Consider the following 18,638-nt stretch of genomic DNA (forward strand, 5'->3'; position numbering starts at 1 on the left):
ATATGATGCCTGTTTGCAGATATTTACAATATTTCATAACTCTGTAATGTATTTACGTAACAATGTTACAATATTTTTATTTTTTTAAACTGTTATTGTTTTTTTCATTTGTAAAAGGTTTCATTTGTAAACGCGTAGGAAAAAAAAACAAAGGGGAAAAATGGAAAGATGGGAGGGATGTGGCGGAAATATCCAGGGCAATTGCAATACCAATAAAAATCAAGCAAAAAATGCAAGCACAAAATGTGACCGAGCCACATTGGTACATAGAGCAATGCAATACCATGTTACAATATTTACATTGGTACATAGAGCAATGCAATACCATGTTACAATATTTACAATGTGTCATTCTATTGTAACCATTTATTTATAAATCAACAATGTGCTTTTTGATATCACAACACCGAATTGCTCAAATACAAACATTGCATGATGCATTCCTCTATAAAGGTTTGCACCATAGGTGCTTACTTGATACAAGCCAATCCATCTAAGCTGCTGCAGTGTTTAAAGTGTGTACAGGGGTGTACATGGTTAAAAAATAATTTCACAAAAGGATCTCAGCAGTTATAGTTATTTCAAGTCACTATAACTCTCACCCCACCATGCACAGTGTTGTTGGTCACTGTTATTAATGATGTCACAGAACATGTCGAATTTTGTAATATGTGAGGTCATAAGCAGGCCATGGTGATGTGGTTCCGTGGTTCGAGGGTTTGTAGTTCGTAGATTCTGAACCCGTTCAATGAAGGTCGTCGGATATAGACGATTTTGGTATCAGCAGACCGCAAATCACGAGTGCGGTGTGTACGAGTGTTTTCGTTGTAATCGATCAATGAGAACACTACGTATTCAGGGATTTCGTTTGAACCCTCTGGTTCCATTTTGTGTGCGGCAGCCATTTTGTGTGGTTGCCCTCACATAGGCCGATGACTATGGCCGAACGAGTCTTTGGGACACGTACACCTTAGCTGACTTTTGTGTGACCTGGCCGAACTGACTCCCTTGCCCGAGGCTGACCTCGCTGAGCCAGTTCCTTGTTAAGCAGCTGGTCAGATAAAGATCAAAGAGCAGGACATTGCTGAGTTTATGGTACACGCACACACCCTTCTATCTTGCTTCTCATCTGTTTCTGTTCCTTCCTTTATGGCTTAATCACTGATTTGGGTTGACGTCTTTATGATGGGTTTGTACGGCCTGATCGAACAGGAATATTGGAATTTGCTTGTTCATTTCTGGTGGGCTGGACAACGGAAAGTGGGATTGTCATCATACGATATGTTTGAAATGTCACCATTTCATTGGTCAGTTTGTATGTAATTGATGCTAGCCAGGAATGTGATTTTTGGCATAAAAGACGATGCTCCGCTCCATGAATTTGTGCAGTCTCTAGCGAACCACCCGTGTTGTGCTTCGTAGACCTCTGTTCCTGGTTGCAGCCAATAAATTTGGTCTTTGACGTCATCAAGAAGTGTCCCGTGTCTCTGTTTGCAGAGGCAGGGGAATCCGAAGACATCGGGCGTTATCCCTGGCGCCGCTGGGTTCTAAAACCCGGTTCTTCAGTTGGCGCCCAACGTGGGGCGACTTCAGCGGTACCGGTCCAAGCCCGAAGATCGTGAGGAGCTTCGTGTGGAAATTCTGGAGGAAGGCCTGCCACTTCATCGACCCCTGTATGTCGTGGTGGTCCGAAAGTCTTTGCTGCGAGGTTCCCCGCTTTCCGACGGCTACGAAGGACTGCTGACCTGACTGTCGCCCTGTCTTGGAGCCGTTAGACGATTTGTAGAGCGAGACAATAGACAGATCTTCTGGTGACACCATCGACATTTCAGTTAAGTATGAGTGGAGCGTTTCCCAGTCCTTAGTTTTGTTTGGGCATCCTTCGGGATCGCTTTGATTTGGTACCTGCAGGCCCCAAAGCCGAGGGACTCTTGTATTCACGAGACTATTGTTTTGAGATTTCCCTTGAAGTTTGAAGCTAGACTAGTGAGCGAAGATGCCTGGTCTTAGCAGACTTGGAAAGATATTTGGTTTTGGTTGTACTAGGGATTCCCGATTGGAGGATTCGTGTCCGGTTCCTCCGATTGGAACTCCGACCTATGAGCTCTACGTAAAACATGGAGTGGGCCCCATCGCGTATAATGAAATATGGGTTAAATATACCAGGAAAGACGGTGTCCTACAGTGGCCCCGTTATGGTAGCTTTGAAACTGAGATTTTAGACAATCTCGAAGTAAAACTGTTCAAGAAGAAAGCCCGGCCGGCGATGTTTGACTCTTTCCGCATATGGCGAAAGGAAGCCAAACAGAAAGAAATTAAGTTAGCGAAGAAAAATAAACGAGAACGAGGTATGTCAATGGTGCAAGCTGCTATACAGTTTAGGGATAATGAAGAAGAACAAGAGAGCGAACAGATGCTTAGGCAGCGTAAACTAGCAGTAGATAAGTGCTACCCAGCTTTGCCACCTCAACAACAAGAAGAGAAAAAAGATCTTGTGAAAGATCCTTTAATGTCCACCCCCTTATGTGCAGAATGCTACGGCACCGCCACAAGTTGTAGTTGCGCAACCTTCGGTTGCTTTGCCACATGGGATTCCTCAACAGCCAGCTCTTCTTCCGTTGGCTCCTATTCCTTTGGTGCAGCCTTCTCAAGGGCCGCCGCCTTTGCTACCTCCTTTGTCTGCTACTCCTATGCCTGTCTTGTTTACTCCTCCTGTTACTGTTCCGTCTCTGGTTTCCTCTCATTCTGCTCCGTCTCCTGTTCTTTTGTCACCTTCTCCTTCTGATCGACAGAGAATGACTGATGCGGTTGCTAGTATCTTTTCTCCTCTGTTGGGTTCATTGGGTATGTCTCCTGTTATCGAGCGTAGGCAATCGCGTAGTCAGTTGCCTGATGCTAATGAACAGACTGTGTTAGATCACTTAGCGCATAAATGGGTTTCGTATCCTTCGCATTATGATCTTGAGGGCGTTATGGATGTTTTCCATCAATGGGAAGCACCGAAACAAAGATACGTTTTTGATATGATGTGTTCTTTCTTTCGTGAACAATGGGAAGATAGTGGGGTAGGACAAACTCCGCCTGAGTTGTACCGTATACGTTCTGAGTTTGCGAAAGGGACTGTTGTGGGTCTCGAGGTTAAGAAAGCAGTTGGGACGTTGTTGTCGTTTAGGAATGCATCTCCTTCTGAGCGATTGTTTGAGCCTGATTGGTCCGTTAGGAGAAAGGCGCGTCAATATCCGATGCGTGAGGTTTCTCCAGTTTGGAGACATGGTGATGCACAAGCTGTTCCGCCTATTCAGCCACACTTTCAGCGTGTCTAGTACATGTTCCATGGAAGCGTGCTGAAGTCTTAGCCCTTAAGCAGACTTTGCCTGATTCGCGCAAAAATCCAGCAGGGTTTTATAAGGAGCTATCTCAGACTGCGGATTCATGTATCATGAATCTAGCAGATATAGACATGTTGTTTGGGAATGTTGTTCCACAGCCTATTTGGGGAAAGATTCGTCATACGGATCATACGCAGGAATTAGGTGATAGATGGAATAATCTTAAAGCTGCAGATGAAAGACAAGTAGGTGGTGCTAAGCCTGAAGATATAATTGCTGAACTACCTGGTAGGATTATTGATTACATGAAGACTTTGATGCCTGCTTTGCGTGTTAATTAGGACAAGTTGTCTGCGTGTAAGCAGAAGAAAGATGAAACTGTGTCCGACTTTTTCACACGATTTGAAGAGACCTTTGTAGACCACAGTGGTCAGGACATGAGTACCGAAGGTGGTCAACGGTTGTTCGTTGATACATTTGTTAATAATTTACTTTCAGAATTGTGCAATAAACTGAAGGATTCTGAGAGTGCTTGGGCTGTTTCTACGTCAGCGCAGATTTTGGCTACTGCCCAGTACTATGAAAATAGAAATAAGGATGAGATGGAGAAAGCGGATAGGCAGACTAAGGAATTGAAGACTAAAGTTCTTCTACAGCAAGCTTATCCGCCCCGTAATAATCAGCGCGATTATCAGCAACCTCAGCAATATCAGAGAAACTCGCAAAGGTTGGAGTCTTCTCAACAGCGTTTTCCCGTAGGTCCTAATCAGTGTGCATATTGCAAAGAAGAGGGTCATTTCAAGAGTAGTTGTCAGGTTCTGTTACAGCGCACGAATGGTGCTTCTGGTGTGAGAGGTCGCGGTGTTCAACAAGCTCCTAGAGGTAGAGGTAGTGGTCAGAATACGCGTTCTTTGCCTCCACAGAACTCTATGAATAGCTTTGATCAGCAGAATGGTGCGTCTGGTAGGACGGCACAGTACTATGCGGACGATTACTATGTTGAAGGTGAGGATGTAGATGGTAATGATTGCTAGGACAGCCATAGACCAAGAGAGGGAGTTGTTTCAGTTCCAGTAGATCAGAGTGGACCCTATGTTGAAGTGATTGCATCAGGTGTGTCAGAGCCTTTTCTGTTGGATACTGGTGCTGCAAAGAGTTCTATTATGCACTCTAAACTCCCTGGCGCACCTTTGTCTGGCTTAAAGAATGTTTCAGTAGGTTTTTCTGGCGCCCCGGTTACGAATCTGATTTATAGTCCGTTGTCTACTTCTGTTGGACCTTGTGAATTTGAAGCACCCCTCATTCTGACGACTGGTTGTGGTGAGAACTTGTTGGGATTGGACTTGTTAAAGAGATTGTATGCGACGCTATATTGTTCTCCTTCGGAAGTACATCTTACATTGGGTAAGAGAGTGATCTCTCCGATGTATTTATCTAAAGATCAACTTCCACCTGAATTGTCTTCTCTCCCTGATTCTCTTTGGGCTACTGGTCCGAACGATGTGGGTCTCCTAGAGATTCCGCCATATTTTGTGACGTTGAAAGCAAATGCTAGATTGCCACGCATTCCACAGTATCGTATCTCTAGTGATGGTGAAAGAGCACTTTTGGCGATCATCTATGATCTGATTGAAAAGGGTGTGATCTAGGAAACGAGAGGTAATGTGTACAATAGTCCGGTTTTGCCTGTTCTGAAGAGAACTGATTCTTCACAGCCTCCTGTATATAGGTTTGTGATCGAACTCCGCGAGGTGAATAAGATCGTTGTTCCGCAATTTCCTGTTGTGCCTGATATCACCGCTTTACTGACTTTGATCCCGGCTACAGCCACGTGGTTTTCGGTGATTGACTTGAATAATGCTTTCTTCAGCATCCCGATTGCCGTAGAAAGTAGAGACATCTTTGGCTTATCTTTAGGAGGACGAAGTTTCCGCTTTAAGCGCGCTCCTCAAGGCTACTGCGAGAGTCCATCGATCTATAGTCAAGCTTTGAAGACGCAACTTGATTTGTTGGTTTTACCTGATGGTGCTGCTCTTATTCAGTACGTTGACGATCTGTTAGTTGCTGCTGACAATGAAGAGATTTGTAGAGAGGCTACTTTGTCGTTGTTACGTCATCTGTCTGATTTCCATCATAAAGTTTCTCTTTCGAAGTTGCAATATTGTCGACAAGAAGTTACTTACTTAGGTCACCTCTTATCGAAGGAGGAAAGGAAACTGACCCCAGAAAGAATTCAAGCTTTCGCGAAAATGAGTGTGCCTACGACACAGAGAGAAGTATGTGCTTTCCTAGGTATTACGTCATACTGTAGACAGTGGATCCCTAATTTTTCGTTGCTTGCGAAGCCTTTGATAGCTCTTACTGTTAAGGATACTCCAAATCCTATTCCTTGGACTGACGAATGTCAGAAGATCTTTTCAGAATTACGCGATGCGTTGTGTTCGGCTCCTGTGTTGGGTACCCCAGACTACAGTAAGCCTTTCACATTGTATGTCCACGAGAGAGGGATTTTCATTGTCAGTTTTGACTCAACAGTTTGGCGATAAGCAGAGTCCATGTGCTTATTTTTCATCGACTTTGAATCCAGTAGCTAGAGCGTTGCCGAGTTGTTTGAGAGCTGCAGCGTCTGTTTCGATTCGACAGTCTGCTGGTTTGGTGATGGACAATACACTGATTGTGATGGTTCCACATGCAGTGGATACCTTGTTGAATCGTACCAAGACACTGCACTTAACTAGTGCTTGATTGTCGGGTTACGAATTGACCTTGTTAGCGAGTCATGTGCATATAAAGAGATGCAACACGTTGAATCCAGCCACGTTGTTGCCGATTTCAATTGAGATCGATGATACCGAACAACATGATTGTTTCCTTAGAACTGAGGAAGAAACGATAGGGAGGATAGATCTTAGGGATACTCCTCTTCCAGAATGTGATGGTACTTTGTGGGTTGATGGTTCGTGCTTGAAGCTTCCGAATGGTGATACGACTGCGGCATATGCTGTTACAACTTTGCATACGATTGTTGAAGCTGAACGTATCCCACATAATTCAGCGCAAGCAGCAGAGTTGATTGCATTAACGAGAGTGTGTGTGTTGGCGAAAGGAAAACGAGTGACTGTGTATACTGACAGCCAGTATGCATTTGGTGTGGCTCATAGTTTTGGACGTTTGTGGAGAGAGCGTGGGTTCCTGACTTCGCATGGGACTAAGATCCAGCATGGTCAGTTGGTGAATGAACTTCTTGAATCACTTACTTTGCCGTTGCAAGTAGCGATTGTGAAATGTAGTGCGCATAAGAAAGTTACGGATGATGTTGGTTGTGGTAATGCGTTTGCAGATGAGGTCGCGAAAGAAACTGCGAGAAATGTGATGAGTCTAATGTATGTTGCAGGTCCGGCAAGATGGGTTCCGGATGGAAGTATGTGTGAAGATACGATTGAGAGTGTGAAATCCATCCAAGCTGAAGCCACAGAGAAAGAGTTGAATGAATGGAGAGAAAGCAAGGGTAAATTGGATCCGAATGGTTGTTGGATTGATTTGTCAGAGCATCAGAGATGGTTGTTACCCGATGCGTATGTGCTTCCAGGGGTTACAATGGCTCATGGATTGGCTCATATCAGCGTGAAAGGGATTTGCAAGTTGTTGGCTCCGGTATGGCAGAATGCTGGAATTCCTAAGTGTGCAGAGAATCTGGTTAAGAACTGTATGGTGTGTTTGATGTACAATCCTGGTAAGGGAATTCCAACTTCAGCTGGTCATTTTGTTCCTCCAACGTATCCGTTTGAGGCTTTGCAGCTAGGTTTCATCCACATGGAGAGGTGCAACAACCTAAAATATGTGTTAGTGGTTGTTTGCTCTTTTTCTAGATGGGTGGAAGCCGTCTCTTTGAAGGACAATACTGCCTTGTCCACAGCGAAAGCCCTTATTAAAGAGTTCTTCCCTAGCTACGGTTTGCCGAGAATGATCTGGAGTGACAATGGGAGTGAATTTGTTGGTCAAGTGATGAAGAGAGTATGTGATGGGTTAGGTATCCGGCAGAAGTTTCACGCTGCAAATCATCCCCAATCAGCTGGTCTAGTCGAGTGCAATAACGGCACCCTAAAATTGAAGTTAGCCAAAATTCAAGCGAGCTCTGGTTTACAATGGCCAGATGCCTTGCCTCTAGCCCTTTTGTCCACTAGAATGACTGTGCATTCACAAATGGGTTTGAGTCCATACGAGGTAGTGTTTGGTCGCCCGGCAAACATTTGGGGAGTGCCGAGGCCGACGAAATTTAGTGAAATAGAACATCCTGTGTTGCTTGACTACCTGAATGACTTGACGGCTAAATTGCGTGTTTTGCATCAACAGGTTCACGATTTATTGCCACAAGCTTCTGAAGATCCAGGGCACGCCATTGAACCCGGCGCATGGGTGCTCGTGAAGAATTTTCAGCGAACCAAGAACGAGCAGCCCCGCTGGACAGGACCCTACCTGATTTTCTTATCTACCCGTTCTGCAGTACGAGTGCACGGTAAAAAGAACTGGATCCACGGCATACATTGCAAAAGGGCTCCTTTGCCTCTGCCGTACGACCGGTGGGTCCAGAAAGGACTTCCTGATTCTGAGACTGAGACCGTGCCTCGTTTTTTGCCATTCAGCGATGCCCGTTTGATTGGAACAAACACTGAGCAAGAAAGTGACTATCTTCTCCAAGAAGCTGTGCCTCCATTGAACCGTTTGAACATTGTTGAACCTGAGCTACTTTTCCGTGAACAAACATTGCCTGGCAAAGAGCATTACAATTTGCGACCGAGGGTCGCGGGACAAATAAAAATATAAAGTTTTCTTTTTTATGATTTTTGCAGGATAACTCTCCTCCGAGGAACTACTTTGATTTTTGTTTTTTCGAACCGCCATCCGGGTTCAGCTGTAGGGTCGCGGTTGCCGAAGTCTTTGGAATGCAAGCCGAAGACGTTAGGTCGACGGTTCTGGTTGGCCTAAGGGAGTTGCCCTGGGCTGACAGAAGCATTCCTTAGCATAGAACACCCTACCACCGCGAGCAGCAATTAGAGAGGATGGAGTTTTTCGAGATGGAGAGACCTGTTGAGAGAATAAGCTTTAAGAGCAAAATCTGTAAATTGATGACCAGAAAAAGATTTTTAATATTGTGTTTGTTTATGTTGCTTAGCTTAATGATGTTTTTAATTGGATATGTGACATTCTCTTTTCAAGTGGCGTTCATGCCCACTACGCAACCTATACCTCCTCCTACTATTTCTTCTCATTCTTTTCACTCTCTGCCCGAACATGAAATCGTTAGAAGACTGGAATTTGCTAACAATTCCTTTATTCAACTCCTGCACCAACACCAGCTAGTTATGAACACAACAAATTGTTGGGTTTGTGGCCTCATGCCCCATACGACTGATAAAGTTATTCCTTACCTGGTTTTGCCTTTCAGCTATAATGGTTCTATTTGGGCATACAGAACGATGTTCATTTATGCTCATGGTGTCTATCCCCAATGTTCTGTGAAAGATAGTCTGAAAACTAGTGCTCTGGTCAAGGGTATAGTCGACATGATAAGAGGAATTAGTTCCTATGAGACTATCCCGAGAGATGAGACTCAAGCATATATTGGATGGAACGTTACTGGATATGGAGTTAGTCTGAGTGTTAACCAGCGAGCGAAAAGTTCTCCACCGATTTGGATAGTGCCCCATCAGGGTCGTTATTGTCTGCAGGGTAATGGCAAGAATCCGAGAGCTCAGTTAAGGAAGAGTGTCTGCACTGAGACTTATGTATTTGCGTCTCAGACTTCCCCAGGTTCCGAGCAGCTAAGGGTACCTACTTCATCTGTTATTACAAGGCGTACACATGGTTGCCCCCTGATTTTTCGGGCACGTGTTTTGTTTCTTTCCTGTTGCCTCCCACTTTTACAGCTGCGGCAGATCACCATAAGACGAGAGTTGCTAGAGGTGTCTTCAGTAAGGAAGATACCGCAGGGCAAGAATTGGGAGATTTCTTTAAGGGTTTTCTGCTGTTCTGGGGACCAATGGTTACCAGCAGGAACATTCGCCAGTTGACGCGAGTGGTTGAGTCGACCATAGTCGAAACTGCCGGTGCCCTTAGTAACCTGACTGCTGAGCTCCAGTCGGATCGACTTATGACACTTCAGAACAGAGTTGCTCTTGATGTCATACTTGCAGACAGAGGTGGAGTGTGTAAACTGATTCAATCGAGCTGCTGTGTTTTCATTCCAGACAACGCTCCGACAGTCTTCCAGGCCATTTCCAAGCTACATAAGATCTCCGAGTCTGTACATATAGACGAGGGAGATTGGTCGTTGATGGGATGGTTTTGGGGATTGATATCCACGTGGGGATGGAAGATTCTGATGGTCATTGGGATGATCTTAGCTATCCTTTTCCTGTTCTGTCTCTGTGTACAGTGTGCTCCTGCTATATGTGGCCTCTGTGCTACTTCGTGTGTGAGGAGACCTGTCCAGAGAGAGTTGCTAAGTACTAGGATGATGCTACAGCAACATCTTGATGATCTGAAGAATATAGACCTGGATTCAGACTGACATGGGTTTGGGTTTATTGCCTATGTAAGGGCAAAAGGAGGGTCTGTGGTTCCGTGGTTAGAGGGTCTGTGGTTCGTAGATTCTGAACACGTTCAATGAAGGTCGTCGGATATAGACGATTTTGGTATCAGCAGACCGCAAATCACGAGTGCGGTGTGTACGAGTGTTTTCGTCGTAATTGATCAATGAGAACACTACGTATTCAGGGATTTCGTTTGAACCCTCGGGTTCCATTTTGTGTGCGGCAGCCATTTTGTGTGGTTGCCCTCACATAGGCCGATGACTATGGCTGAACGAGTCTTTGGGACACGTGCACCTTAGCTGACTTTTGTGTGACCTGGCCGAACTGACTCCCTTGTCCGAGGCTGAAATCGCTGAGCCAGTTCCTTGTTAAGCAGCTGGTCAGATAAAGATCAAAGAGCAGGACATTGCTGAGTTTATGGTACACGCACACACCCTTCTATCTTGCTTCTCATCTGTTTCTGTTCCTTCCTTTATGCCTTAATCACTGATTTGGGTTGAGGTCTTTATGATGGGTTTGTCCGGCCTGATCGAACAGGAATATTGGAATTTGCTTGGTCATTTCTGGTGGGCTGGACAACGGAAAGTGGGATTGTCGTCATACGATATGTTTGAAATGTCACCATTTCATTGGTCAGTTTGTATTTAATTGATGCTAGCCAGAATTGTGATTTTTGGCATAAAAGACGATGCTCCGCTCCATGAATTTGTGCAGTCTCTAGCGAACCACCCGTGTTGTGCTTCCTAGACCTCTGTTCCTGGTTGCAGCCAATAAATTTGGCCTTTGACGTCATCAAGAAGTGTCCCGTGTCTCTGTTTGCCGAGGCAGGGGAATCCGAAGACATCGGGCGTTATCCCTGGCGCCGCTGGGTTCTAAAACCCGGTTCTTCAGTGAGGGTGCTAGTTATAGATACCTAAAATTACAATAACTGTTTGAAATTCCTAGATTTATTTTTGGTAAAGTTTAACACATTACTTTTGAACTGACATTTTCACCTAATTATGTCACTTTAAGCTTTGAATTTTGTTGGGGGAATTTTTTTGTTTTAAAGCAAAGTAAGAGTATTACCATACCTAACTATAATGTCAATTTAACCTTTGTTTTTTTAGTTTATTTCTAGAATTTATTTTTTAATGTAAAGTAATATTTTATTTCTGTATGAATAGCCAACCCCCGCCACACATGGCTGTGGCCAGGCCTTTCACCCAACTTAACTTGGCAGCTCACCACCCTGCCGAGCCCAGCCTTTGACTGTTTGCTCAAACCCCCTACAGACATTCAGGTCGGGCCCCCCTTTTTGAAAAAATGAGCAGAGGTGGATGAAGGTTAAAGTTATTAGCAAACTAACAAAATGCTCTTCCTTTTGATAACTGAGTCCTAACTATAACTATACAGTGGTGACCATCACCATGATAAATATTTATTAACATGGTCTGTATTCATACGTTGAATGTGATTACTTAGCATATGTTTCCATTGTCTTTAATATGAAGCAATAAAATGTCTGTTTTTAGCTTCATTCGTGCAAATCTAGCTGAATAACATTTTGTGTCTGTGCAAATTAAGCAGCGGGATGGCTTTTCATGATTTTCTTATGTATTTTCAGCATTGGTTTTTGATGTTACATGTATTAATGCTTCTGAAAGCTACAGATGAAATAATGTGTTCAGTGAAATGTTGCAACATTACTTTCATAGAATTGTCATTGAGGAAAATGTATACAATGCCTTCCTGATTAGGTTGGGGTGGAGAGAAAATCCTATACTGGGGGACAGGCTGCCTGTTTGAGCATGTTACTGGAAAAAAATCCTTCTGCAGTATTTACGCTGGACTACGACATTGATATGTTTTTTGCTATTCAGAGCATAATACGGTCTGAGAATAAGGGGCCCATTAATATGTCGGGCAGATCTCCACCGCCCGCATGGCGGTGGTGATCCGCCCGACGTATTCCCCCGCATGTAAATTTCACCCTGCCACATTACCATGGCGGGGGGGACCCCGGCGGGCGGAAAGACCGTCTACCAGTTTTCCGCCCGGTCGAAGAGTCGACTGGGCAGAAAAGCTTTTAATATGGTGCGGTGTCTCGTAGACACCGCCATCCATATTAGCATACAAGCGGTGACATGCCATTGCCGCCATGGAAAGGCATGCAGTTCTCCACATTGGGGGCCCGTAGCAGGCCCCCAGGGATTCTGGGGGGTTGGGGGATGCACATGGGGGTACCTATGTTACCCCCCATGCATTTGACAGTACAACGTGGCAGGCACCGCGCAGTGCCTGTCACGTTGTACTGTCAAATGCACAACTTGCATTTCTGGCATTGCAGCGGGCAGTGCGGAATGCGCCCGCCAGTGTGGCGGGCGCATCCTAATTGGATGCGCGGGACCGCTGCACCCTTAGCGGGTGGTCCCATTTCCCGGGGGTATGGCGGGCGGACACAGTCCACCCGACATACTAATGAGCCCCTAGGTTTTTTAACCCTTTAGCAATAGTGCTGGCTTATTGCCAACTTACCAGCTAGAGACCGGAAACCTGGTAGACTGTAGCCCACAAACGACCCTCGCATTACATGAGTAGGGTGCGTTCTGGGTAATAATCAGTCTTGTGATACTCACTGATGTGTTTTTAATAGGTTTCAAACCTCTTCATCATTCATAGGCACATTCAAGAATCCACTAGGAATATATTTAAATGATTTTGTTTTCCTATCCTCGTGCATATGATGAGTACATTGTAACTATACAAATTAAATGGCAATGAAAGTGATTAATAAACACAATATTAAAGAATTGCAACTTTGTAACAGTGATGATGTTTCAGAATTTCCTTGCATGGAGAAAATTGAATCAAGCCGTTGTTTTCCAACTCTTCCCATTTTAGCACCCAGAGCAGCCTGTATGAGTTTCTAAGGTGACTCACTTGATTAACTTATCTTAAACAACAACCTTGGTGTTCGTTGGTCGTTCGTTGCCTGTCTCTGTCCCGTGTAAGTTGTTGTGTCACCAACCTTCTCGAAATATGTTTACTTCTCTACTTTGTATGCATCGAATCTCCCAGGAATTAAGATTTCCTCTCTGCCTAATACTTTGTCTGTACCCCGCGTAAATAAATGCTTCTGATAATTCTGAAAAGGGCAGACCTTGCAATGAATGAAAGCAAAGAAAACAACATATTAGTCTTGTTGCTTCTTTGTGCAGTTAGATAATGTAAATCATGTTAAAATATACATGAATGGATAATTGATGCACTATCGAACTATAATAAAGCAAGTGTTATCCGGTATACATGTACAAATAATACTTTAAAATATGAGTTTAATATTGAGAAATGTGAACTGAAAAGAATATATAGAATATATAACATGCAGTGGGGGATAGATCAGCAGACAATGCAGAAATAATATCAACTTAATCTAGCAACAAACAACATAATCTGTTGCTGTAATGAAAAACAATAATAGAAAGGATTACCAACTACACATTTCTTTTTATCCTCAAAATTGTGGAAAACAAACTAATATTACTTTTTAGTTTGTTAGGTATCCTTTATTCATACCTCTTTATTTTGTTATTTCATCATTTTAGTATTTTCATGTGAGAAAAACACTGAACATTATACACTTTACACATAAATACAGTACAATTCCACAATACATCTATATACAATATACAATTTACATCCAATTTTTACCAACAAACAACTGATCTTCGTGGGGTGTTTTTCGATACCACCATGACAGGGCTACGTCACGTTAAACTACAGATTCAATAAACAGCAAATTAATGTGAAAAAAGTTCAATAAACCACAAATGAATTCATTGGTCTACTAGACATTTAGTGTCAGTTTTCCTTAATATGCCGACGCGTTTCATACCCAATGACATCAGTTTTCGGGTTCTCTTCAGGGCTCTGTCTTTTGTGTTTGTCTGTGAAATATACATAAAAACAACTTTGTTTTAGTTCTCTATCCTCCCTAGTAGCTGTCCCTTAGTTTCTTATTGTCGCTCATTTTTACCTGTTCTCCAGCTTGTAGCCGGTCCACAGGGTCGTTTATTATTGTATGATTCTTCTGTAATGCTACCTACAATGTAAGTGGGACATATCATCACCATTTGTACCTGCATGTGTCTTCATCTCTGTGTGGGCACTTCTCTCTATCTCTGTTTTTGTGTTCACACTTGGGTCGTTATATCTGCGAGTGGCCGATCACTGCCTGCAAGCCACAAATATTTTTTTTCTTTTCAGACTATTATCTACATTCTGTCCTGCTCACGTTCACACGAAAAAAGGCATACCTGTTTTATCTGTGTGTGCGTTTTGGCGCTGTGTGCTTCGCGCGCTACTTCTAATTACTCAGACAACTTCCTCGACGTGGGGCCATCATGCTTCTCATTCCATGTACACAAATAAGTTGCAGTTTTAAACGGGGATTTAGTACTTCGGCTTATTTCGTCCCCAGTGATTCCTCTCATTTTACCTGTGCGTCCGACATGCCGGTGACTAATACTTCAGTCTCTGGGTGTGGCGGCCATCTTTAGGTGTATTTTTATGCGTGTCGACTAAGTGCTGGGTTTAGGCATGGAACGTGGCGGCCATATTTTAATGTATAATGATGTGTGAACTTGATGGTTACATTGTATGATAGACACTCTTTTGCTACCAGATTTAGGGCGAAATCTTACTGCTCATTATGTCTTTATAATCTTGATACTTCAGACAGCGTGTTGAGCCCAGTCAGTGCCCTATTAAATTTTAAAATTAAGTACACTTCTTTCTGTAACCAGGTTTTTTCAAAATCGGCAGGACTTTGTGGTTGATACTAAACAGTACCGACCATCTAAAGTCATTTTCTCCATGTTGTTTATCGATGAAATGTTCAACCATCGGTGCAGTTAAGACTTTATTCTTAATGCGTGATCTATGCTGAGTTATTCGTATATTGACTCGCTGATTAGTTTTGCCAATATAAATTTTTGGACTCAGGCACATAACCGCGTACACAACATTGCGTGTTCGACAGTTTGAGAAACCGACATGTTTCCACTTCACGTTATTATGTTGGAATTCTTTGCCTTCAATCGTGCTTGCACAGGACACACAGTTCCCACACTTGTGGTGTCCTTCAATGCGTTTCATCCCCCATTGTGACAATAAGTCACTTTTTGGTTTGGGCACGGCTATGTCGGCGCGCACAATTTGTTGGCCGATGTTTCTATTTTTCTTATACGCAAAGAGAGGACGAGGAAATGGGCGTTCCAAGTTTTCAAGAATATGCCAGTTTTTTAACACAATCTGCCTGAATTTATGGGTGTCTGGGCCAAAGGTGGTCACACAGACCAGTCGGTCTAGTCCCTGTTTTTCTTTTGTCTCCAATAAGCACTCTCGGGGCGTGAAGCGTGCCATCTTATAGGAATGTTTGAGCAGTTTCTGCCGGTATCCTCTATATTTCATTTCTCCACAGAACGCCTGTGCATGCTGTTCATAATCGGCTATTTCCGTACAGTTTCTCCTTATACGGAGTAGTTGGCCATATGGCAAATTGGCCTTTAGATTCCTCGGGTGTGCGCTCCGATGGTGCAATATTGTGTTTTTGTCGGTCTTTTTCTTATGTAGAGAAGATTTTAGATTCCCGTCTGTGCATGTAATTTCTACATCTAAGAATGTCATTTTAGTACAGCTAGATTCAATGGAAAATTTTAATGTCTTGGTGTTTTGTGTTCAACCACATGTGGAACTCCATCAATTCGGTGTGGCTCCCCTGCACAGGAGCCACACGTCGTCGATGTAGCGGAATCACTGTTTTATGTGTCCTTTGTATGGATTGTTGTTATCAACGAATCTTCTCTCATACTCTGCCATGTACAATACTGCCATCTCTGGAGCATAAGGGCTTTCCATCGCTGTGCCCTTCGTTTGCATGAAGAACTGATCATTAAATCTAAAATAATTCTTTTTTAGGGCCACTTCTGCTAGCTTGATTATAAACGATGTAGGAACTCTATGTGGTCTCTCCCGAGCGTCTAAATAGAGCTCCATGACCTCTAGTGCCTCGTCCTGAGGGATCTGGGTGTATAAGGACATGACGTCCATTGATACAATCAGTTGGTATTCTGGATCGAACTGGGTTCTCTCGACTTTAACTAAAAAGTCAGTGGTGTCTCTTAAGTATGACTTAACTGTGCTAACAAAAGGTTTTAGAAAAAAGTCCACATATTTCGCAATCTTCTCTAAACAAAAATCACACCCAGAGACGATAGGTCGTCCTGGGGGATCGCTCAGATTTTTGTGAATTTTTGGGAGGAAATATAAAATTGGAGTTCTCAGGAATTTTTTAACCAAGTACTCACTTTCTTTAGGGCCCACAAAACCATTATCTCTCCCTAGCTTGATATCTGCAATTGTCCCTTGTATCTCTTTCACAGGATCTTCCTGCAACTTTCTGTACCAAACCTGATTTTCCACCTGTGAAAGTGCCTCGGCTATATATTTATCTCTTGGCCAGAGTACAACCGCACCGCCTTTATCGGCCTGTTTCATCACAATTGTGGAATCATCTTTTAGATTTTTTAACGCGGCTCTTTGGCCTTTACTGATATTTTGTTGAACATATTTTTTGCTCCTTTCTAATTTATTTATTGATGACAACATTATTTGCTCGAAGGCATAAACTTGTTTTGGAATATTCTGGCTTGGTACACAGCCAGATCTGTTCCGTAGACCTGTGGTCTCATTATCTGGATTTGATGGTTGATTGGAAAAAAAGGCCTTTAGTCTTCTCTTACGACAAAACTCAATTGTTTCAAGTTTAATTTTTGTAAAATCTGTATGTTGGCTATTCAGAGCAAATGAAAACAAGGCATTGTAAACTCCTTGAATAGGAATTTGTGATGAATATTGGTCATGGTCTATATTCTGCTCATTTTTGGAATATTTTTAAAACCCGGAGTTAACCATTATTTTCATGATATTCTTAGTACATATGATTTATATTCGATTAGCACACAATACATATTCTCAAATTCCAGGGTTGATATATGTGTGTGTGGAATAAGGGGCTTCAAGGCAGATTCCCTTTTGTATACCGATCGACAGTAAGAGCTTTCCTGGCACGTCAGATGTATTTGAAATACCACTTCACTCCTTTAAGTATAACTCAAGGAAAAGGATGGAAAATGTGTCCATTTTCCTTTTGACCCAGAGGCAAAAGTCACTTGTGGTGCCTAAGAAAATCTACAGGGTATGACCCCCTCAACAAAGAGGGCGTTTCATATCCCTTCCAGACAGGAGGTATCTTTTGGCAGGACGCCGACCGGAGTGCACGTTCGTGGATAGACGGATTTGCCTTGAGACATAGATCGAAAGTGTGACGATCGTAGTGAATAATAATATAGGAGGACCCCTTTCAGACGATACTTTGGAGTGGGGGTCATTTGATTTCATATGAAGAGGTACAAAGTAAATGAATTCTTGGAAGTGAACTTATCGTTATATGTGGATTACGCCCTGACTAAGTCAATGTGTAAATATTTAGCATGACGAAACACGTGTTGGCTGATTAATCCAGTGACTTTTGTTTATGGAATTTGGAGAACTTGAATCCAGAAAAGGAAATAAAATACTATTCTTGTTCTGATGGACTTATGTGGACGAATTTACTTGGATTACCAACCTGTGACTGCAACAGATCAATTGAGTGGAACTTTAATTTGAACATTTGATTGTACAATTTTGAGTGCTCAGGAAATTTAACAAACATCTTTTGGCAATAACTTTGCCTGCGTACTGTAATATCTGAAGTACTAAAACTCCACCTGGGCAACTGAGCTCTGTATGTGGATAGCTCATTATGGTTATATGGTGGGCCTTACATCATCTTTAGTAGTAGATGGAATTATTGTGAGAAAACCTTGGGAGTTTGTTCAAAGGGGCTGGAGTGAAGTGTTGGAAGAATTCTTCCCTGCAGAGGATTCCAAGAAATGGGGAACCAGGAGAGTTTCCTGGTGCTGGTGAATAGTTAATCCTGTGAGATGTAGAGGGTGAGCCTGTCCTTCAAGGTATTTTCTGTGACAATCACGTGAATTGTGCTTTGGGTGGAAATTACTTCCGTTGTTGACCTGCAGTTGTGGTGTCCTCTTGTTGGGGTGATGACCTTAACAGGCCTGTTATGAATTTACTGCAATTTACTTATCTTTGCTTGTGCTGCAAGTCACTTATTGTATGCGTCCTGTTGTGGTGATGGCAATGGTTGCCAGATGATATGTTAAACAGAGTGCTTGATTATGGTGATGTTATTTGAATAAAGTGCTTTATTATTATGGTTCCCTTGAGATAGTAAAGGGGATGTTTTGTGATGTTTTTGTGCTTCCAATGTTATCACAAATATGTTTCACATCTGTCAACCTCAACTGATGTAATTTGTGGCTAATTTACTCTTGTGCCTGAGAGGTTTGAAGCTGAAATCCTGGGCGATTGCCATTCTCCAATGGAAATGTTTCGTCATAGGCCATCCTGAAGGATTTCAGGAACATCTATTGCTATTTGCAGTGGCATAATCAGTTTGTTTTCCTGAAATCTCACCCAGCCAGTTGGTGGAGAGAGTTACATGATGGTCATTAAGAACCATCTTCGTGCATTGGGCATTTCTAATAACCTGCAATATGTTTACCAGTTTATCAAGACTGAAAAACAGATGGTGCGATGATAAGGGAGCACA

General features: G+C 43.0%; 1 protein-coding gene across 2 annotated transcripts in view; it reads left to right on the forward strand.

The window, feature by feature from the left end:
• The window catches only part of ESD (esterase D), a 179,141-nt gene that overhangs the window by 58,428 nt on the left and 102,075 nt on the right, over window positions 1-18,638 (forward strand). The window lies entirely within an intron of this gene.

The sequence above is a fragment of the Lissotriton vulgaris genome, chromosome 8, assembly GCF_964263255.1.
Source record: "Lissotriton vulgaris chromosome 8, aLisVul1.2, whole genome shotgun sequence".
Lineage (NCBI taxonomy): Eukaryota > Metazoa > Chordata > Amphibia > Caudata > Salamandridae > Lissotriton > Lissotriton vulgaris.